Source organism: Neopelma chrysocephalum, unplaced genomic scaffold, assembly GCF_003984885.1.
Source record: "Neopelma chrysocephalum unplaced genomic scaffold, ASM398488v2 Primary Assembly neopelma1_72, whole genome shotgun sequence".
In the NCBI taxonomy this organism is placed as follows: domain Eukaryota; kingdom Metazoa; phylum Chordata; class Aves; order Passeriformes; family Pipridae; genus Neopelma; species Neopelma chrysocephalum.
The window spans coordinates 3,696,568-3,718,123 of record NW_020897732.1 but is presented as its reverse complement, the minus strand read 5'-3'; the positions used below and the strand labels follow the sequence as shown (position 1 = coordinate 3,718,123).

General features: G+C 37.2%; 1 non-coding gene across 1 annotated transcript; it reads right to left on the bottom strand.

Annotated features, from left to right (window-relative positions):
• Window positions 1–2,643: 2,643 nt before the first annotated feature.
• On the bottom strand, window positions 2,644–2,715 carry TRNAG-UCC. The gene has a single exon. It is a non-coding gene; the product is annotated as a tRNA-Gly (tRNA).
• Window positions 2,716–21,556: the final 18,841 nt, after the last annotated feature.

Here is a 21,556-nt window from a genome sequence, read left to right as displayed (position 1 = left end):
TTGGAACTAGATAATCTTTGAGGTCGCTTCCAACCCAGGCCATTCTATGATTGTCTGATTCTATGATATAATTCTATGAATGAAGTTGTATCTGAACATGGTTTTCATCCTGCTCCTGGAACAATGTTGTACCTTTCTTGGGAGCTGATTGCAGAGCTACATTACAGCTCGTAGCTAATAGACTGTGAGATGCTACTAAATGATTATTTCAAGCATAGAATTCTATCATTGTGCACACTAGAAAGACAGTTATACATCTTATGACTTTGCACAATTCCAACTGAAGCGTCAAAACAAAACCAAACAACAAAAGGCATCATTGCCTTCCTATGCAGTAAAAATGGAAAGAATCGAGAAGCATCTCATAGCTTACAGGTTTTCAGCAAAGTTACTGTTTTTAAGCCATGGGAAAATACCTCAGTTGATATTTTCATGTACTACAGAAGCCCACAGATATAAGAAACTGTAAAAAACACATCTGGGAAGCACAGTTGTATCTATGAGAACAACTTTTACAAAAGCAGGTATATTTATAGTATTGACTTGAAATTTGTGGGCATGCAGTACACTGAGTCTAAATCCCTCTTGAAGTCTCATATGTCATTGTCTTCTTCACTTGTCATCTGAGAGCCTGAAGTTGATAGGGGTGGCTATTAATGGACCTTGAGTAACCCACATCCTATGGAGCATGTTGCTTTACTTGCTCCATCCAGTCACTGACCTCTCTGTGAAGTGGAGCATCCCTTGTGTTCCTCTGTGTCTAGGCAGTGTAGCACCTCTTTTTGGAACATTTTCCAGGCTTTCATGTGAGGATTTTCCCTCTAGTGTCAGCCAGGCTTATATAAACAAGTAAATATTTTTTTTCCAGCAGAAGTGTAATTTGATTCAAGTAGAGCAGCTAATCATTTTGATCCATTAGCTTAGGTTTAGGAACATACAAGTTGCAATGAGAATCTGGACAGCTAAAACCCCTCTGGTTTGATTTTCAGTCCATTGCCTGCTGCTGGCATAACACCTACCCTCTGCTTCCAGAAGCTCTTCTCTTCCAGGACAGAGGTCCTCTTTCATATATCTGCCCTTTGTAAATCTATCACGTTTTCCCAGCTTGTATCTCCCGTTCTCCACTCCTCCTAGGAACTCTAGTCATTATCCATTCTTAGCTATGAAATGTAAATGGCTAAAACTTCTCCTTAGGCTAGCTCAGCTTCTTTAGCCCTTTGCTTCTTTTGATTTCTATAAACCTATGAGTGTGGTTTTTTCCCTCTTGAAGAAAAAAGAAAATAGACTGAAATAAAAGAAGTGAACGTTTAGTATATTTGCATTTTCTTCCATTCACTGCAGCCTACCATGTGAGTAGGTCCTGTCTGCAATTGTCATACAAACAGCTTTAGGACATGTAATAGAAATTATTTCAAAATTGCTTTGGGATAGAATATTTTCTCTGAAAGAGTTGTCAAGAGTCAGGTTTCATGTATAAAAGGAATCTGAGCCATGGAATTGGCAGTGATTAATTGCATCACCAAAATTGGTGGGCATTCTCAGAGACCTGAAAGAGCACTCATACAGTGAGTCTTCCTGGGAGGTACTTACCTCTCAACTTTGATGTATCATCTGAAGGCACTAATTACTGGCTCTGTAGTGAACCATAGCTTGTGTGCATTCCTCAAGCTCTGCTGGAGTAATACTTCTTCCTTTGACTGCTTTGTCTCTCAGTCCAGCACCTGGTGCTGTGCCCACTCCTACAGAAATCGCTAAAATCTTATACTGGTCCTCTGCCCTCAGTTCTCACCTTGGCTTGACTGCTTGGCTTGACACACAGAATCACAGAATGGCTGAGTTTGGAAGGGACCTCTGGATGCCATCTGGTCCAACCTCACTGCTCAAGCAGGGACACCTAAGTCAGTTGTCCAGGACCATGTCTAGACAGTTTTTGAATATGTCCAAGAATGGAGACTCCACAAATTCTGTAGGCAACCTGTGCCAGTGCTTGGTCACCCTCATAGTGAAAAAAGGTTTCCTAGTGTTCAAAGAGAACCTTTCATGTGTCTGTTTGTGCCTATTCCCTCTTCTCCTGCCACTGGGCACCAAGAGCATAGCCTGGCTCTATTCTATCTGCATGCTCCCTTCAACTATTTATATATATGAATAAGATTACCCATCCTAGCCCTTTGTTCTGCAGGCTAAACATCTCTCCCAGTCTTTCTTCACAGCAGAAGTGTTTCTGCAGTGCTCTAACCATCTTTTGGTCCTTTCACTGCTTTCTGCCCAGTATTCCCATGCCTCTCCAGTACTGGGGAGCCCAGAACTGGACACAGACACTGCTACAGGAGTGACCTCACCAGTGCCCAGTAGAAGGGATCCTCCTTCTGCCTATGCACAGTACTTTGTCTAATGAAGCCAAGTCCACCCTTGGCTCTCATTCCTGAAGGGGCACCTTGCTGGATCATGTGTAATGTGGTGCCCACCAGGACCCTCACATCCTTTCCTGACAATGTGGGTTTTCAATGTCTATAGGGGTGCATTATTTTGCCCATCTCTCCGTGTTAAACCTCATGAGGTTCCTGGTGACCCATTTCTCCATCCACTGTGAGGTTCCTGTGGATGGCAGCACTGCACCTCTGGGAAAGGTGTCAAAAACACAACTGCGTTGGCCGGGAATCGAACCCGGGTCAACTGCTTGGAAGGCAGCTATGCTCACCACTATACCACCAACGCTGCTCTGGCTGCAAGTCTCTGCTTGATTCCCTGCTTCATTTCCAAGTTTCCTCCATTCCAGGTTTAACCACAGGGCTCACTAACCACCCACCACAGGCACAACAAAGGACTACTGAGGGAAACATTCGAGTTCTCTCCACAGCTGCCAAGATTACAAAAAAATTAGAAACTTGTTTGTTTCTTTGTTTTAAACATTGACAAAAACTAAGGTCTTGTTCAGTGAAATATTTCCAACATCCTGATGGGTTTAAAAAATATTCCAAAAGGAAGGACTAAAATCTTCAGAAATGGCACTGTAGATAATAGTGTAATTGGAAAAAAGGCCAGCTAACAGCTCCCATCTGATTAAACAAGCATCCTTATTTCACCATTTTTAGTAAAAGAAGTCGTCTTGTCAGCATTAACATTGAACTGTTATAAGATCTTTTTTTCGTATCTGAAAAATTAGGTGGAAAAAATTATAACAAACAACTTTTGTTGTCCTTTCCATCAACTACTGTTCTTGTCTTCTCAGTATCATCCAAAGAAATGTAAAATCACATGGAAAATGTAGTTAAAAATAAACTAAGTAAATTTGCAAAAGGTTGATATTTGAAAGAGGATTATCTGAAACACAAGTCTGAAATTTTGAATCCCAAATTTAAGTACATTTTTATCACAGAATATGTGGTGAAAAGTTTTCTACTACAGTGGATAGAGCCAACAAACTACCTCAGAGAAACAAAAACTCAAAAACTTACATGCTGTGGGGATAGCCTATGAATGATCCAGGGCATTCTGGGGCATCTGTAATTTCACTTCTGAGAATATCCTGCTTATAAACAGATTTGATTCTTAACCTGCAGGAATGTATTGCTTTTCTCATCCAGTTTATGGTTAAAAGCATTCTGTGCCAGCTCTTAGTTCCTTAGTAAAGACACCACCTTCAGGTCTCTTTCAGTCTCAAATGCTCAGTCTTAATTGCAATGGCTGTCAGAAAAGTTGTAAGACCTCATATCAGCTAGACATCCATCAGTCTCCCGATTCCTGACCCTTTCTGTCACTTGGCATCTGAGGAGTGAGTAGGTCCATAACAGGTTCTCCTGCATACTCTGACATTTTACCCAGAATTGTCTAGTACTCGTTAAATTTTTTGCAACCTTAAATGAAAGTCTACAGTGCACAGCTACACTGTACTAGTAAGGATATCGAGTCTTCTCTCATTTTCTCTTCACATTTTACTTTAAAAATAAGCAAAACCGGCCGAAATCCTATTTGGAAGGTTCTGCAAATAGCTCGTGAGGACATACTGTTAAGTGTATTTATGGCTAAGAATTAAGCTAAGAGGGCTCTACTGAATGATGCAGAGTCTATTTTGACTTTATAAGAGAGGCAGTGTACATGCATTGCCTTCCAAATGCACATTTCATTTATGTGGTGCATGCACAGCAAATCTTTACTTTTTGGCACCACATTTTCTGTGCATTTGTTGTGGAACCTTTTTACGTGGGGTCCTGGTCTTGAGCCAATAGGTTAATGGTTTAAGAAGAAGATATAATGGAACGCACCAAACTCACTGATCATAGTAGCTTCTGAAAAATACGTACTTTATTGTAATGATTTTTATGCTTTCCTTCTAATATGTAGACCATAAATATTTTCTAGTAAAACAGCAAAGCCGTCAATGATAAATGCAACCCTACCGACAGTTGTTGCCAGTGTTACTGAAGAGTCAGGTTTAACAGTCATCAGAAATGGCTATTCTTTACATACTCCCCTGCAGAAATATTCCATGGAACCTGAAATTCTGTGGGTTACCATTTGAAAATATTTACCTTGTCATTTAGGAAATTTGAATAACTTTAGTAAAGAAGTCAGTCTGGAGGAAGTGTGAACATTTTTCTTATAAGAATATTTCTCTTCCTTCAATTTGTAGTCTTAACTAGGTCTTGTTTGTGATCTCACCATCCGGTATTTTTAAGAACATACAGAGTAAAGAAGGTGATTTTAAAAGGGTGTGATAGAACTGGAAAGAGAGATAGGCTCCCTTTGAATTGAGAAAAAGCACTGGATGAGAACTGCCAGCTCTGAGAAAGCTGGAAGCTGACGTGTCTGGGCAGAACAGGATGGAGAAGTGGGATGGGCTAAGGGGATCTCTGTGAAAGGCAGCCACCTGCATCTCAGCTCATAAAGCCGCTTAAACACACACGAGATTCCTAAAGTATTTAAGCACCAAAAGTTGCAGATAAACTCAGAGGGCCACATTCCCAAAGTCAAAGTAGTCTTATCCTGTTCAAGAAATTCTAGAAACACTTCTGAACATCTGTAGGCACCTGGAAGTCTGTTGAAATCTGATCTCAATGTTCCAGTCCCAAATGCAAAGCCCCCTAAACCTCAGTAACTCTTGTATGTTCAGACAACACACACACACTGCCAAATCAGGGCCTCTGCATAAAATTTGTCCTGATTATTTGCTTTGCCTCTCTCTCTCACACACATATGCACACAGATTCCAGTAGCACTTGATGAACAAGCAGATCAAATTAACCCTTATTATGTCTTACCATAACAAGATAAGCATGCAATGGTAGCCTTTCCTAATCTGGTTTTAATTCACTAGGCAACAAATCTGTTGACTATGAGTCTACTGCACATAGCTTATAGCTGAGAGGAAGTATTTTACCGTAGCATAATTAAAAGGATTTCTACCGCACACGTAATGACACGCTCTCTGCTTTCTTATTAAAGGTTTTCTTTGTTGGGGTTTACACCAAATTAGTTGCATATGTGACTGGTTTTGCTGCAATATCATCTTCAACTATTTAGTGCATCGTCATGTTAACCTCCCAATTAACCCTTGTTTCAAAGACTGCTCAGTGCAGGTGCAGTAACATTGCTTTTCTGGGAAAGGACATGCCTTGCTCACTGCTAGTGACCTCTGCTATTGCTGAGGATCTGGGCATGATACACATGCTTTAGGTTTACCGTGCAAGGCTTCAGCTAATTGTGTAATTGGTATGCTGCAGATCCACACATCGTAGAAATCTAGAAGATATTCAAATACAAAATACAAAACCTAGCTCTAGCCAACACTGAATTTGTCTGGTTTTCTGGCAATAAACTTCTCCACAGAGTATAGATTACCATTTAGTTAGTCTGGAAGAAAAAATATGTTTACACTGGAGGTTCAATGGATTCTTTAGTCCATATCAGAGCGAAAAGTTAAAAATAAGAACAACATATCCCAAGAGATTTCAGAACACTTCGGTGTTACCATCTGAACAGAAGATATCTATAATCTATCGCAAGTTTTATCAACCTTTCCAGAAAAGAAACAGCATTAAATCTTCAAAATAAAAGGCACCTAAGATTTGGAAAAGAAAACTTCCTAAATATGTTAGACAAATAGAGGTAAAATAATATTACAAACATGTGATCATTTGAAAGCTATTTGAAAGTTGAAGGTGTTTAGATTTAATACACCAAAAGAAAAAGGAAAAAAAAATATTTTACTTAGGATAAGTCAAGTCTAAATTTAATTAAAAATTAATAATCAACCTCTATGAGGCTTGAAAATTTTGTCTTTCTCATGATTGCTATTCTTTTATACATAGATTGATTGTCTTAGTTACTGACTTCAGCTTGCCAAACACTGTTCTCCAACCAAAATGTTAACCTAGTTATACACCCCGTTGTAGCAAGGTCAATCTCCTTGAGTGGTCAGTCCTTAAAATACAGTAAAGATAACATACATAGACACATGTATATCAAAGAAGACAACAACTCACATTTAGAAATATTTTAAAACAGATTGTAAAGATGACATTTCAAAATTCTTGACTCATTTCTGTCCATCAAGAAGTATTGCTAGTAATTTTTGACATTTGTAAAACTTATTACCTTGGTTGCTTTCATGTCTAACATTCATAAATTACTTTTTTTGTCTACTTAATGAAATGGCATGATTTTAGATTTGATAGAAAATACTAGAAATTCTATAATTTCTCATGATGATTACTGAAGTTTTTTATTAACGTCTAGAAATATGTTTGACTTTTCAAAAATAAGTTAAGTATTCTTTACTCTACCAATAAGTAACATAAATTTAATGGCAAGGAATAAGATTATTTCCCTATGGTGTGCAAAATTCATAACACTGTAATAGTAAGCCGTTAACTTGAAAAAAATAAAATCAATTTTCCTGCAAAATATGATTCTTAATATGAAGGAGAACTCACTGTCCCAGATGCAGTAGAACCCCAACAAGGCTAGTATAGTACAGCTAAATAAAAGAATTCAGCAGTCAGCTTCTTTCTAGTCATTCTGATGATGAAATGAACTGAAAATCAAACAACTTTCCCCAAAATAACAAAAAATTGTTTAAAACATCTTAAATAATTCCTAAGTCATTACTGGGTTTGTTCTTTACCTTTTCTTTGAATTATCAGGGGATAGGAAGTTAAATGAAAATTTGAACTGAGATTTTTTCATGCAGTCACTTGGCTTAAGAAGTTGGGATGCTATATTGAAATGTGCACGGGCATCTTCAGGGAGTGATTCATATCTGCCTGGGATAAGTATCTAAAATAAGCTGGTGAATCCCCTTCTGGATGGACCTTTTCTCTCTATTGATGTTAAAAATAGGAAGTGGTTAACTCAAATGTTTTAATTAATACAGATTAAACATCCGTAAAAAAATGATAAAGCACAAAATGACAACTCCCATTTTCCCGCAGTCTAAATTCTTCTTATTGACTGTTATGTTACTTTAAGATTGGGAATATCACCTGGAAAGACAGAGTTTGAGATTCATTAATGTAGAGATATTGATGGACTTTTGTAAGAGTGGATACAAGACATCCAATAGTGACTTAGATGTTTTCAGGATTAACAAAATACATTCCTCAGAAATTATTTAATATTTAGAAATGAGCTACTCAATCAGCCAGACCTTTAGTAGCTCTCTATGGTGCCTCAAGGAAACAGAAGTCAATGAATTTGTCTCTATTTGATGAGAACACAAACAAACATTTTAAAAAATCTAACCCCAAAGAAAGAGGATTATTAAAAACAAGGTGAGCTGTTTTATTTTTCCTTTGAATTCATGTGGTTGATTCAAAAAGGTAGCTACATACCGTTCTGGCCTGTTCAGGTTTATTAGCTAGATCTGAGGTCCATAAGCAGGCAGGCTTCAGGCACTTTCACCATTATACTTGTACCCCTTTCCATAACAAAATCTGTTCTAGATGACCAGAATTATAGATACAGTAACAGACAAGAGTAGTAAAAGAACCTCTTTATTTCTACAGATTGAAAATGTGGAAGTCTTGTTCATAGTTTAGTATCATATATTATTAAAGACACCCAAAGACCCAGTAGGCTATTTTTTCCCTTTTTTTTTTACCTTTCAGCACACTCTTGCTCTTCATTCCCATTTCTCCATTTCTTGGCATCTTTCCTGTTTCTTGGTAAGTTTTTAAGCAAGGCAAGGTACACCCATAGCCTCCACCTAACTTTAGAAGACATCATTGGAAGATTTGACTGTGAAGGCTGTACACAAAGACCTGATTGAAAGTAGATTTTTTTTTTAATAGCAGAAAAAATCAGACTCCATAGAAAAATATCTAGATTTATTTTGTCAATTTATTTTATCCCTTCCTTTCCTACTATGTCTTGTAGGGGAAGATTTCTGCTTTTGCTTTAACTAGGGTACCTGACTGATTTTTACCAGAGAAATAATTTATCTTTTTATTTATCTTTGCTATATAATGCTGGACATGTATACAGTGATCTGGAGTCTAAGATTCTTCTTTACTCCATCTCCATCTTTCTGAGAGCTGAAAGGGAATAATAATAGGGAATTATTAAGTTCTACATCTTTGGGGAAATATGCACATGGAAATATGTATAACATGGTGCTTGCATTTAGCTGCGTAGGGATTTCTCTTTTCCCATCACCTTCTGAAAAGGTTGGCATATTTCATTTTTTACGGTCAGTCCAAAAGATTACGTTTTCCAGAACCCTGTCAAAGGGGTATGATTGATGCACCAGCAGAAAATAAATATGGGGGAAATTACTCTTGGGTATTTATGCATTAAATAAACTAACATTCACTATCCCAGAGGCTTACAGACAAATGAGCAATTAAGCCACTTGATTCTTGCACCTCCATGTAGAAATTGACTTCTGTGGAAATGGGGAGCACTGGTTAAGGTGGTTGTGGGTATTTCTCCATGCTAGAGGTTTTAATGACTTTTGTCAGAGGTTTGATATGTGCGTTGGATCATATAACCTATTCTTGGTCAGGACTGTCAGGTTTAGTCATTTTAGAATCGTAGAATATCCTGAGTTGGAAGGGACACACAGGGATCATCAAAGTCCAACTCCTGCCCCCACACAGGAGAGCCGAGCAGGTTTGTTATAAAAAAAATCTGGTTTCAAAATACATATCCATTTTAGAGGAAAAAAATTTTATTGTTTCCAATTCTTGCTGTGATTTAGGAAAGCCCATCTTACGGTTCTGTCGTAACATTGTTAGGACAGATTAAAACTGAATTTATAAATATAAGTGCACAAAAATAATTTTATCACTCATAATTAATGCCTTTTATTATCTCAGTGTCAATTTCTGTGCAAGTTAATTTGTAATTAAAGTTTTTCAGCTCAATATTCTGCATCTGAAGTATGACAAAGCTGTTCTGAGATTTGCTTATGCTAAGGTAGCTTTCTATACTGATAATTATATTATTTTAATCAAAACTTTATGTAGAAACCCTTGAATAGTTTTTAAATTGGAATTTGATTGTATAAAAATTAAATTACGTTTTCAGTTATATCAACATTCCATTGGATTAACTGTAAATGCTTTTTAGAACAGATTTGGATACATTGGATACCTTTATTTACCTTTATTTTCTTAAGATTAGAGTTAGAATTTAATTACTTTTATACCTAATCCTCTGGTTCACCAAGTTATCAGACATCAGCTGAGCTGCAGAATTATTTGTTTGTCCTTCAGCATTGGCCATTATGTGCAAAAACAAACCACACTATGGAGTATCAAGTTGATTCACTTTTTTTTTTTTTGGCTAAAAGCAGAAATCAATTTCCACAGATCAGATGTTATATAGAAGATTTAAATTACCATTATTGGTAACTTAAGATAGCACATTTTTATTTGTTAATTTCAAACTCTGTTTATGGGAAACCATACATGTTAAGGCAGGAATTCATTGTTAGCCTTACTAAAATCTAGATAAAATGCCAAAAAAAAAAAAGTTAACAGCGTTAGTCCAGTTGAGCTCACCAAATAATTCACATTCTTCAACTCCAAAATCTCTACTTAATAGAAACCAAATGACATTAATTATATAATTAAAAATTCTTACACAAAACTTTCTTTTTTCTACACTTTTATTCTGGATATAGAGTTTTCCACCACAGCTCTCTGTCCTAAGGCCAAGAAAGCCAACCTTCCTCAGTAAGAACAAAACAGGTATCTTTAACTTTCGTCAGATCCTTATTCTTTATTCCCTCTGCTACCCTTTGCTTGTTAGGTAGTTTTAACTCCCTCCTTATACTTTTTTCACTCTGTCTCTATTTTGTATGATCTACTGTAATTTTGCCAAATAAACCATAGCCAGCAAGTTGGTCATATGGAAGGAACAGTTAAAACAGGATTAGATGAAATATCAAGTTGGCAAGAATATTTTGCTAACACAGACATTCCCTCTTTTCTGCCTCCTGAATCTACATGTGCACCTATTTCAGGATAAATCCCTTTACTCCTATTGGATTCCTGTTGAGCTTGGCAGACTGGAGAAGTGCAATGGAAGGGCACTGTGATAATTTTTAAGAAATGCTTAGGATGTACATATTCTTCTGAAGTTAGTGGAAGCTACAGGTGCTCAACACAGTCTGAAAATCATGCCTTAGTGGGAAAACTTATGCTCTCCCCTGGAAAGACCATTATTTTTAAAAACCAGATAGAGACCTTCTGTCCCATTTGACCTTTGCTTTGACAAATTCATTCTTCATGCTGGAAACAGAAGGAGGTCTAATGACAGAAACATTGTTTATTTAATATCTTAGAGATAAACCATCAAGAAAAGGATATAAGGGAGTGGTGTCTGGATTCCCTGTAATAGTCTCATGCAGGAGTAAAATGTGTTTTATGTCTAGCACTGAGCTTGCTATGAAAAACATGGTAATCTATTCGTGACTGCAAATTCTGTGCTAAACAGAGTACTTTCTATTCATTTGCAACTGTTTGTACGGTTAGTACACACACTTTGGGAGTCCTACAGACACTGTTTATTCAATACAGAAGAGACAAGGGACACAGTGCCCTGTGGATGAAATAGTGGTGACAATGCTAATATGAGTGTATTGAAAGTATATGAAAATATGTTGCATGAAAGCCCAGCTTCACATGAAAGCTTGAGAAATAGGTAGTGTTAGGTGTCTCCATGAACTAGATGTTGGAAAGTTTTCCTGTGACATGGAAGCTACAGATTCTAGACTCTTTCATGATCAGATCAGCCCTAAAACAAATTTCTCTTCTTTCTCTGATAGGAACATTGAACCACCCCACGCAATCTCCCACAAAATTCTTGTACTGAAAGTGGGATTTTACAATTTAGGTGGATGGACAACTGGATGGATAAAAAACTTATTGAACTGTGAGGCTCAGAGAGCAGTGGGTAATGGAGGTTGGTAACAAGTAGAATAACACTGGTGTCTATCCTTAGATCTGTTCCTCCTAGCACCTTTGAGAGGAACATGGCAAATGAGAGCACCTGGTACAGAGTTCTGACAGGCTGTATGTAGGTTTTACAGTTTGGGCTGGATAGCACAAGTGAGTGCACTCTGACCAAGCTTGCAGGCAATAGCCAGCTTGGGGTCAAGGTAAGATACTCCCGAGCAGGGCCCTGCAGAAGGACCTGCAAAGGCTGGAGAAATGAGCCAAGAGGAACCCTATGAATTCAGCCAGAAACAATGTCCAGTCCAGCACGGGGAAGGGAGGAGTCCCTTGCAGTGGTACAAGAGTGGACTGGGATGTCCAGGAAGATCTGTGGGAAGGACACTTTTGGGAACAACAAGAGCTGACAATGCCCTGGGCTGTGTGAACAGGTTATTGTCAGGAGAGAGACTGGACATTAACAAACTGGAGTGAATTCAACAACGGCCACCAAGGTGATTGGACTGGAGCATTTCCCTGTGCAAAGCACCTGAGGGAGTTGGGACAGGTCTGCCTGGAGAAAGGAGGTTTCGGGTAGAGCAGACTTCAGGCCCAAAACCATTCTTCTTCCAGTACCCAGAAGAGGTTTGTGGGAATTTGGAGCTGGCCTACAGCACTTTATGGCCAGAGATCAAGAAGCAGAAGTTGAAATAAGGTAGCTCCATGTAGATACAGGAAAACCCTTTTCCCAAAGATACTTGAACATAAAAACAGGTTGCCCAATCTGCAGTCTCTATCCATGGGGATTTCAAAACTTGAGTGATTAAAGACTTGACTAACCTGCTCTGTCATGGGGAACCTTGTTTTGAGCAGGAGTTTGGAGAGGAGGCTTCCTGAGGTTCTCTCCAACCTAAGTTACCCTGTGGCAGCCAGTCAGAGAGACAGTAAAAATTTTTTTCAAAATATTTTAATAACTTGGTGTGCTGGTTTAAAGGTAAACCGGCAGGAGAAATTAACCCAACTCAAAAGAGATTATAAATCAGAATTATAATTTAATAACAATAATACAATAAATACAATTATACAGACAAACAATTGGTTTTAACCCACAAAACCCAGATGTGTAACCCAGCACACTGGAGCACAAACAGAATGGTGTTCATTGGCCCTCGTGCTGAGCCCCACATGGTCCCCCTGAGTCCAAAGTAAAAAGAAAGGGAAACCTGTTGGTGGTCGCAGTCTGGTGGAGGGTGGTGATCGCAGTCCATTCGAGGTTCTGCTCCTCCTCTGGATCTGACAAGTGGACCCAGAAGTCCCAAGACCCCAAGATTATAAACACTCAGGTTTGAGTGGGAATGCCCAGTACCTCCCCCAGGGCTGGGAGTTCCACAATCAGTGATTGTGAGTCATGAGATAATTTTGGAATCCTTGGTGGCCCATTAGCAGACATGACCCCTCAGGGTGGCTGTGGAGGTGCTCATGACTCCCCAGAGGGGAGTCATCACACCTGGGTCATTGGTGTGAGGATAGGAACATCCTCCTATCTCACGAGCTTCTTAACATCCAGCTTGTAGCCTGAGGGGTCAGGTGTTCTCTGTGAGCTGCTGCAAATGGTCTATTGTTAACAGTTCCTGGGAAATGACAGAGGGTGTAGAATACACAGTTTGGGTTACACCCACACAGTGATGAACAGGTCCCGGTTGCTGTAACTAGGACACTGGGGAAAAAGATAAACACCACAATTAAAAATAACAATGAAAATTTAAATTATTAAGAAATAAAAATTCTTTTGTTTTTTAAATTTTTTATGCAAACTACATAATATTTTACATTACCTTAACAAAGCTAAGAAGTTTTATTTAAAGGGTATTTTAAGAAGCCTCAGTGTTTTCTGCTCAGTGATTTGAGATCATTAAGTGGAAAACCTCTCCTTCCAGTGTTCTAAAAGTCCTTTAAGATCATTAGCCTGAACTTTAATCTTCCTCATATCCAGAGGATAAGATTTTATTTATTTTAAACAGTCTTGGTAGAAATTACTAAAAAATTCATGTAAGGAATTTATGAATATGTAAATGTTAACTTTCTCCACACAATTTTTGACTGCTTAACATCCACATGAATTTTATGAGGAAAACTTTTGGTGAGATTATTTCAGCAAAGTACTTTCACTCTTTGCCAAAAAAAAAGTTGGTACTTTCAGGTACAAAATGCTATGACATTGTGAGCTGCTCTATAATTCCAGTGGTATGAGACAGTCTGTGTCAAGGATGATCCTTTTGTTTTTCTAAAAAATGAAACCCAAGTGAGAAAATTAGAAGTAGGAGCAAGGCAAGAAGGCATGTATCTGAAGAAGGAAAGAGAAGAAAGCACAGCAGAGGGATTTATAATGCAAGTACAAATTTCATATTTCTGGTGATATTTATAATCTTGCTGAAACTAGTACAGATGGTGATATCATCTGTTACTCAGTATAATTGAGACTTTTTTGGTATCAATGTGTCAAAAATCTTCTGATAGTAAGGTCACTCTATGCAGTATCAGGTTTGATTGCAACACAGTCCTTGGCTAAATCCATTGTCCTTTCCATCACAGCCACTAATTTCTGTAGTCAGTTTTATGCTGTAAATAGAATTGTATTTTTGTTATTTGGAAAAATATTAAATATTTCACACAACACCCGCAATTATAATAGATAGTACAACCTTGTATAGGTATAATTACAGGTATCAATACATGTTTTGCCTTCACTTACAGTATTTAAAAGTCAATACTTTAGGAAAAGTCAATTTTCTGGCTTTTATTCCCTCTTACTTACAGGTGAAATTTGTTTCCTGAGAAAAATGCTATACTATGATGGCTAAATATATGGCTTTTGTTGAATACCGAAGCACAATTTTAACAAGAGGTCATTAAATCTGACAGCTGCGGCCTCTACATACAATGTCACCTGTCACTCTGCGCTCAGTGAACGGAAACAGGAGAACAGCTGGTTTCAGTTCTCATGAGTTTCATGTTTTCCTTATTTCTGCATCACATGGGATAAATTCCTACATTTCTAACCTGGCTTTTGAGTCACAGCTGAAATACAAGGAGAATTTATTCCTGACCTGATTATGTTTTGTCTAGTTTAGAGCTGAGAGCATAAACTATGAAGCTTGAGCATATTTTTTTCCCAGAATTTATGTATCAGCCCATTTCGTTTTAATTAGGTAGAAGTTTGGAAACTTTTCTAAATTATACAGTCAAACCTTGTTAGCTCCTAAGTATCAAAAAGGCCTCAAATGAGTTTGCTTTCACCTGATTGCAAGTTTATTTATATTATGATTCCAGCCTGGGGGAAAAAAAAAGAGTATAATAGATCATCTTTCAGAAAAGATATCTGCCAGATACAAAGTGCCTCATCTATCACATTAGGGAAAGTCTACCTAGCTAATTATTGACTCATTGCTGCTTATTCCTATGAGAACAAGCACAGTGTCAACAATGTGTCATTACTCTGCAGACCCTGGAATAATGGTTAACTTGTAATTCTGTCATTACTAAACTAAATTCTTTGAAATAAGTCAAAGACAAAAATAAATGTGAAACAAGAAAAAAAAAGATGACATTCTCCTAATTAGTCTAAAGAACTCTACATAATAAAATACCAGAAAAAAGTGTAAAACATCCTTGTGAAACTAGCAAGACAGCAATGAAATAAAATATAGACTAGCCTCCAGAAGTTTTAGTGATCTGATCTGGTACTGAATAGGTTCATTTCTTCCATTCCGCCTCCCCTAAAATGCCTTTCTTATAAAGCGTGAATTTATAGAACATCTTATAAGCTATATTGTATTCTTAATAACTGTAAAATCAGGTTACCTGAGCCTAAAAACTATAATTAATCATACCTCTGAAAAAAGAATGTTGAGGTGAGTCATCAATAAACATCAATGATATCATCAATTAATAAACGAAATGCTGTCCGTTCAATTGTAAATCATTATTATGTATTTATTATTATTGAATTTAAAAAAAGATCTCAGAGTCTGAATAAGGTATAAAGTTATTCATGAGGATGATGATGAGGTTAATTGTGCTGGCTTATTATGTATAAGATAAATCCAGAAAGTTACAATCTATCAATATTTAATAGTTTTATATTATACATTTGCTGATCCTATTAGCCACTAGAACTATACAAAAAATAGTATTTTGATTTTATAGAGATTTATGTGTCTAACATTGAATAGATCAAAATTACTTAGTTTCTTTGTTGAAGATGTTGCAAAATAATCTGCAAATAAAGTAGTAATTCAATAGTTTTGGTTTTTCTTCTCCAAAAAGAGCTGAGAAGCTGAAAATTATAAGCTGATCTTTAAGATCACATAAAAAACATATGCTATGTGATAATATAGATTATCCCCAGTAGATTAAAGCCATGGATTTTCCCCAAATTCATAAAAATTTAGGCTTTAACCAATTCATTGTGCACACAGAGACAAACATATTATTTGACTCTAACTTTCTGTAATATATACCAGGAGGCACTTCAATTAAACATTTCAGGAAAAAGTGAAGAAGCACAAATCAAAATATTGTCTCTCTAACTTTTCATAAATTTCTTTGTCTTATCAAAAAAAAAAAAAACGGTATAGTCAGTCCACCAAAACCGTATTTCCCAGTGTTTAGTCCATGAGCCATGTCTACCTGATCACAAAGTCAGTGAAAAAAACCATAGAATTGATCTCACACAACACTCTTCCAGTCAGAAAGCATTTGTATCTATAAAGCAATTTCCAAAGCAGACTACTGACTCTCCACTTTGCTATGCCATGTCACACCACAGATTGCAGTAAGCAGCAATAATTTTATGATGTTCCTCATCTTCTTCTATTCCCACATTCTTTCTAAATTGTACCATCAGCTGATCTTGCCTGCAAACACAACTCTTCTCTAAAAGCACTATTTCAAAACATATCGAAACATTAATAGGGATGTAGTGCTTCATAATTTTTGAAAATTAAAATAATCCAATCTTAGTGTATTGGAGGGGTTTTCAATGCTAACAGTTACCCAAACTCTTCTGCTACGTATTGTGGCTACATCTTCTTCCACTTCTAAACTTAATATATGTATCTTTTCTGTAGAAAGAAGAGGTCCAACCCCCACAAAATCTCTGTAGATTAGCTTGACTTCCCTTCTTCTGATACTATACATAATACTTCAAATTCAGGCAGAGCATTGAAAAACTTTTTTATGTTATTGACTCTTTCTCCTGGAAAAAAAATGACACTGGAATTCAACCTTTGCCCTTTGATAATTGGTATCTGAGTCTTTCTAGTAAGGGAGGAATCAGTGACAGAAAACATATAAACAACCCCTTGTCAGTGTACGAATAAAGCTCACCTCCCTTAAAGAAACTATGTGACCACATAATTAAACATGGTTTCCTCATGCCTTAAGAAAGGGAAAGTACTAATGCCTTTCTGAACAACCTCCTTCTAATGTAGCCTGTATGTTGTATCCAAGCTTTGTAAGCTTCATGAACTATTTCTGCAGTGTTTGATAAGAAGCTCCCTAGATTTCTCTGGAAAAAATAAGAAATCTCCTCTTGAAGAATCACACTGATATTCTCAGGGATTACAAGTAACCTTGGGATCTTATTGTATCACTCCAGTTAATATCTGCCTGGTCATTTGGTAGGAATGAGGAGGAACATCCTTTTTTCACAGCTGTCAGTTCTCTGCAGGAAAGGGATTTGAGGGATGTTAGAGATTGAGAATCCTGATTCTGTTTTAATTAGAGACAACCCTGTCATTTTCTCCACAAGACCAAACTCCTGCCGGCATCTTTATCTTTATCCAAATCCAAGGCTCTCTCCAGCACTGCCAAGAACATTTCCATTTAGCTTAAAGCATCTCACAGTAGCTTAAGAACAGTAAGTAATTGGTCTTACACACAAATTTGGATGTGGATGTGCTCCCAGCAGGATTGCCAGAGTGAGGAGACTACTTGACTGCTCTTCCATGGTGTGAATAAGGCAAATGAGAGCTCTAGCAGGGAGGAATGTTTACAGCCTCTTTTACTGGACCTCCTCCTATTTTCTATTTATTTTTTATTCTGCTCTGAGGTGTTTTGCATGAACTCAGATAGGAAGTTGAGACAAGAAGAGTGGTTAACAGCTGCTACAGAATACTTCACTTATCTGTTTGGTTTTGCAAGACTGAATGCACAATTTTGCATTTAATTTATATATAGCTGCCATTTCTATGCACAACTGAGAATATAAATAGCAAAGGCAGGATACAAGGAATGCAACTTAAATAATCTGAAACTGTTTTAAGGAAGACATCTGGAAACTATCTGTGAATAACCCATCAGGGTCTTTAAAAAAAATGTCAAGGAATAACCTTTCCACTAAAACAGAAGTTAGGAACCCTAAGTGCATCATATAAAGACTCAAGTCAGGTTAACTATCACACTCATGAACTGAAAGTCTGACTAAGAGTTCAGATCAAAGATAAAAGCAGAGACTATCAAACATAGATTTCTATGACAATGGATATGATTATGAGAACTACAAAGGGTAAGTGTGTAAAATCTGTGAGAGACAAGAATCAAAACAGCTTAAAGGCTGTAGAAAAACAATGGGAAGAGAGAAACTGGAGAGAATACAGTTTAAAAAGTTAGGTGAAAAGGAGCAAGGGGTAAGTTTAAAAAGACAAGAATGTGCTCATCATGATCTCATCCCGGGAAGAAAGTATGTCTGAAGACAGCAATTGCAAAGGAGTTCAGGTCTCTAATGGATCCTTGAGCTGGGCATAGCATGATACAATTGTAATTTAAAAAATTTATTTGAAATTAGCGGACCACTGAAGAGCAGTAATTTTTTTCTGAATCCTAGTATCAAGCTAGAGTAAAATTCCATGTTATAGGTCAAGGATGGAGGTCTTTTCCAAACTTAATGACTCTGTGATTCTATGATAACTTCAAGTGACCCATTATTATAGCAGTTATATATGGAGATGTAAATTTGCTTTTAATTGCCAGGTGAATAGGAAACAGATCTAGCTGTCTGTGAAATATAGAATCATAGAATTTTTTAGGTTGGAAAAGACCTTTAGAATCATCAAGTCCATCTGTTAACCCAGCACTTCCAAGTCCACCACTAATCCGTGTCCCTAAGTGCCACATCTACATGTCTTTTAAATACCTCCAGAGACAGTTACTGAAACAATTCTTTTGGAAGCCTATTAAAATGCTTAAGCACTCTTTCAGTGAATAAATTTTTCCTAATATCCAATCTAAACCTACCCAAGGTGCAACTTGAGGCCATTTTGTCTTGTGTCACTTGTAACTTGGGAGAAGAGACCAACACCCACCTCTCCACAACCTTATTCAGGTAGTTGTAGAGAGCAATTAGTTTCCCCCTGAGCCTCCTTTTCTCCAGGCTAAAAAACCCCAGCTCCCTCAGCAGCTCCTAATAAGACTTGTGCTCCAGACCATTCTCAGCTTCATTGCTCTTCTCTGGACCTGCTCCAGCACCTCAGTGTCCTTCTTGCACTGAGGGGCCCAAAACTGAACACAGCATTTGCAGTGTGACCTCACAAATTATTCTGTTCCACCCACCTATTTATTTTGGTTAAATACATTATTTTGTTTTGTTAGCAATCTGCTGAAAAGTCTAAAGAGCTAAGAGTACAAAATAGCTGTTTATGTTGTCCTAAACAGATTTTTTTCTCCTGTGAAAACTCTATTTTTAACTTTCTTGCATTAAGCTCTTTCATTGAAAAAAATCTCAGTAAGACATTCCATTTACTTAAATCTTCTTGCCTTAATAACCCTATTCCTTAATAATGGTTTACACTAAGGGACCAATTAAAAATTTTCTGACAAAGTCTTGAAATCTACTAAAGAGTTTACTATATGTAGTTTGGTTTATTTTAAACAAACATTAGAAATAAACAGTTGTCCTTTTTCTATAGTTAATTATACGTGTCTAGCAGAAGGATGGTGAAGATAGAAATTCTTGAGTTTGGGTATCTTGCACTATAATATTTTCTAGTGAGCAGGAAATGCAATTTTATTAGCATGTATAATCACTGTGATATTTAATAGTTAAAAAATGTTGTGGACGAACTATAGTCGCACAAACTCTCTTGAAATTCAAAGCAGTAGGAAAGTCACTCAAAAATTCAAATTGCAATTTTACAGAACAATTTCTATTATTCACACATATTGGGGAGATAATGAACAATTTTAGAGCTTATATTTAATAAAATTTGATTACAAAATAGCAAAGGGAACTATATTCATTTAATATTTTTAATTTGTTTTTCAATCAGAGCAACTGGATAATAAGATAGTTTATCTCAAATTCATTCTAGAGATTTTGTAAGTGATTTATTTCTGGTTTATTTCTTCTGTTCTCTGACATGAGCTTCTGAGTTGATCTGTCTGACCGATTTTGTTATTGAATTTATTCAACTGTAATCTGGGCCAGTGAGAAAATAATTTCTTATTGGTTTCTGAAGCAATCAGTGATATGAGAACACCCCTGTCACTGCTGCATGGCCTAACTAAAGTTGTGAGAGAAACTCATGGTGACAAATATATTTTAATCTGAGAGAGAAACAGAGGAAGAGCTATTTTGGCTTTGATTTCAGATTTAGGAAGATAAAAAACTTTCACTAACATATGTGTGTTTTATCTACGCTTGTTTTCATTACACTCATTTGTGTATTTTCCTGCTAAAAGAAATGTTCCAAACAGTGAGCTGAATTGTGCTTGACGTAGGGGGAGGACACTAATTTGCCCCAGCTGACATTCTGACAGGATACCATAAGTGGTGCAGATGTGACCACCAGGCAAGCAACTGCCAATAGCATCACACACAGGCAATCGTGTTTTCTCTGACTGTGTGGTGTAGAGAGCAATTGCTTACTTAGTGTAAATCTTTTCCTGTCCCACTAATCCAGCTGGGTGTTCACAAGGACTGAACCAATTGTTTATTCATCACAAAGATTAATTTCAGCTGGTGCTGCTTTGCTGTCTCCAAAGAAAAAGAAAAACAAAACAAAATACAGTGAAGTCTCAACTCTCTTGTTCCATGCAGATGGTGCTGTTTACCAGTTATCTCTCAATGCAGGAAGGAGACCAAAGCGTAGATGAATTACAGCTGGTTCAAACTAATCCAGGCAAAAGCTGAAGTTAATGAGGAGTAGAAAAGCAATTTGTTGAATTCTGTGATTACCCTGATCTCACAGCTAGTCATACTACAGCCCTACTAATAGTCTACTCAGTATGCAAAAATGGCATCTTTGATACCCAAATTATAGTGTTGCCAAGAACATTTTCTGCATGAAGTGATTACAGACCAACCTCTCTTTAATTACTGGTTTAAAAAAAAAGACCTCATCTGCCCCATTCAGAATCAATCTCCCTTTTCTGTCTTTTAGGTAGGACATTACGATTGACTGGGTTGACTTACTGCCCAAACTGGAAGGGTAGGTCATGCAGGAGCTGAAGCTCACCCATGTCATGGACAGGCAGCTGCTCAGACAAGAGACAGTGAAGTGACTACAGTCCAGGTACTCCATTATTCTCCATAAGAGAGTGTCCTTCACCTCATCCAGACATATCCATACTCTGCTCTGTCTCAGAAAGGTGTCAGGCAAGTGACATTTCTTGGTACTTTTGCAGATGAGTGCAAACAGGAGGTAAGATGACAAAACATCACTTGCATCAATCGAGAAGGGCCTGGATAGCCCTGTGCCATGTGAGGTTCATGCGTCTTCACACCATGGTGGCTTGAAGAAAGAATGGTAATGCTCTGGCTGGATAAAAAATACCTTGCTGGGGAGGAATTAATACCAAATAATTAAAAAAAAGAGAAGAAGGAGCAAATGCTAACTAGCTGTTGCACACATATCTGTGATTTCTGGGTGTAAAGGAGTTGTCTCTTGATCTTCCGCATGTACTTGCTGGCTGTCAGCAGAGAATGCTGCAGACTGGAGCCACATCTGTTTGAATAAGACCTGCTTTTCAAAAGCAGCTTTCCTAAAGATAGCAGACAAATCTCCCATGTTTCTATTGTATAATTTGGCTGAGTGTATATAAAATGGACTGTTATTCTTGGCAGAGTAAATTACTAATATTTTCTTAGCCACCAAAGTGAGCATAAATGTTGGCTTTGCATG